This window comes from Cynara cardunculus (assembly GCF_001531365.2).
Source record: "Cynara cardunculus var. scolymus isolate 2C chromosome LG 2, CcrdV1, whole genome shotgun sequence".
NCBI classification, from domain to species: domain Eukaryota; kingdom Viridiplantae; phylum Streptophyta; class Magnoliopsida; order Asterales; family Asteraceae; genus Cynara; species Cynara cardunculus.
The window spans coordinates 10,569,957-10,572,493 of NC_037529.1; positions in this window are offsets into that span (position 1 = coordinate 10,569,957).

Here is a 2,537-nt window from a genome sequence, read left to right on the forward strand (position 1 = left end):
CTAATATCGATATATTTTTGTCAAATTTTTATGATATCTTCAAACATATATTTTATTCAAAAATAAAAACATCATCGATTTATCAAAATCACATATAGCCATATTATAACATCGACTGAGATAAAGAATAAAATGAAATATTAAAATCACGATGTATCTCGCTGCATTGCGCGAGTACGCTTCTAGTCTTATTAAACAAATTTAACAAAAGTCTTAAAATACTAAATGACCAAGATACCCTTTACACTTTTCACCCCCTCATTTCCTCACATACACTCACCCTCTCATAATTTTTTTAAATTATAATTTTAAATTTACACTTTATATCCCTATAATTAGTTAATTAATTTACTTTACGTCATTTACTTTTAAATGTTTCATTTTAAACCTTTATCAAATTAACATACATAATCGTATATCAATTAAAACATGTACATTTTTATTTTAACAAGTTACACCACTATAATCGTCTCATTAATACCTTCAAAATGAGTCCAATATTGAATAGTTTTTGACTTTATTATATATTATATATACCATGAAAAAATATTTTTAATATTTACGATTTATATCTTTATATTTATATATATATATATATATATATTATATTTTGGGGTTAGACTGTCCAAATTGCATTGTATAATATATTCTGAATTAATATGTTATTGGGTTTTTTTGAAATATATATACATGTATTTTTTGAATTAATCTGAGTTTCTGGACAAGAAAGAGGGTAAACAATTGAAATTTCATTCTAAAACCCATCTTTTTGGTCTTTTCATGGCTTATGATCTATCAAATTTGTAGTTTTCTTTATTGGTTTTGAGTGTTTATCTTTAAACTCAAGTTTCTTGGTTCTTTGCTCTTGGTGTAAATCGAACACATTTGTGGAGTCGTTTAAATATGTTAGATTTTAAATATATTGGAGTTTAAATTGTTATACAATTTTTTTCATCGATAGTCTGTAATTGGAACCATAACTCTTATTTATTCAAATTGTATTAATATGTAAAGACCAAGTATAACCTATATCATCGTTAAATCTTATCTTATAAAAYMAGTGGAACTTCAAAATCGTTAAAATTCATGGCTCCCGCCGCATTGCGCGGGTACACAACTAGTATTATTAAACCAAATATAAATTATTTCGTTATTAAACTTAAATTAAATCATAATAAAAAATAAATTAAAGAAATTACATAAAAATGATAACTTTTAAATAGTTGATTTGATATTAACATTGATATATATATATTTTTTTCAATTTTTTATGAAATCTTCAAATTTATATTTTATTCAAAATAAAATCATTATTGTTTTTTTAAAAACACATAAAATCGTATTATAACATCGACAGAGACAAATAATAAAATAGAACATTAAAATTGAGATGTGTCTCGCTGCATTGCGCGAGTACTTTTTTAGTATTTAATAAAATATTTTGAAACAATTAATTTTAAATTAAAAGTTTTATAAATTAAGAATTTTTATTGGATCCCCCACTCTTTTAATTTCACAAAAAAAAATAGACAATTTATGAAAGCTGTAAAACTCTTAAATGAAATTCAAATAAATTAACGTTATGAAATTCAAATAAATTAACGTTGTAAAATATTTATTATATTTAATTTCCCTCAAATAAATAAAAGCTGTAAAACGCTTAAATGGAAATTCAAATAAATTGACGTTGTAAAATTCAAATGAATTAATGTTATGAAATTCAAATAAATTAACGTTATTATTAGGAAATCTATCTAATACCTTTATATAAAGCACAAATAACCATGGTAAAATTTTCTTGTATTCTTAGCATTGGGTAAAGTGCTCTATGTACGAACAAATCTCTAATAAGGATTTCAATGGTTTCTTCATCATCACTCTCTGGTACTGCAATGTCTCCATGGTTTCTTCTCTGCCTGCAATCGCCATCGCATTGTTGGCGGTGATTGCGTTCTTCATCGAGTTCCATAAACAATGTGWCGAGGGTTTTCTGGTTGTCGCTGATATGCTTCTTTAGTTGCTGAACAAGGGTTTGGTCACCGCTCAATGGTGGTTCTTCTACGTTGTCGGAAACAGATCAGGTTTATCTATCGGGGGTCTCTTGGGAGGCTTACTAGCAGCCCATCTAGGACCGTCGGTCATCGATTCTGTTAACGGTATACTTGTTTCCTTTGATATAACCCGAGGTTTTGCCAGAATCTTGTGTTCGTTTCTTCGGCATCTGGTCCAAATTTCGTGTCCATCTCTGCGTCAACATCATTCACAAATTACATTAAATGAGAAGTGAGTTTACATTCACAAATTGCATTAAATTTCTGTCATATAATCTTCACATGAAGGAATTTGTTTATTTTGTTGATGTCATTAATAACTGTTCATTTTTGACAGACTGAGAATTTTGGATTATCTTGCCCGCATTATTGATTTTGTATGATTTATTACCGTTTAGATATCGGTTTGAGACACTGAGTTTACAATGACTTCATATGAAGGGTTGAGTGCTTTTGTCCATACAATTATAAGGGAAATTCAACGTC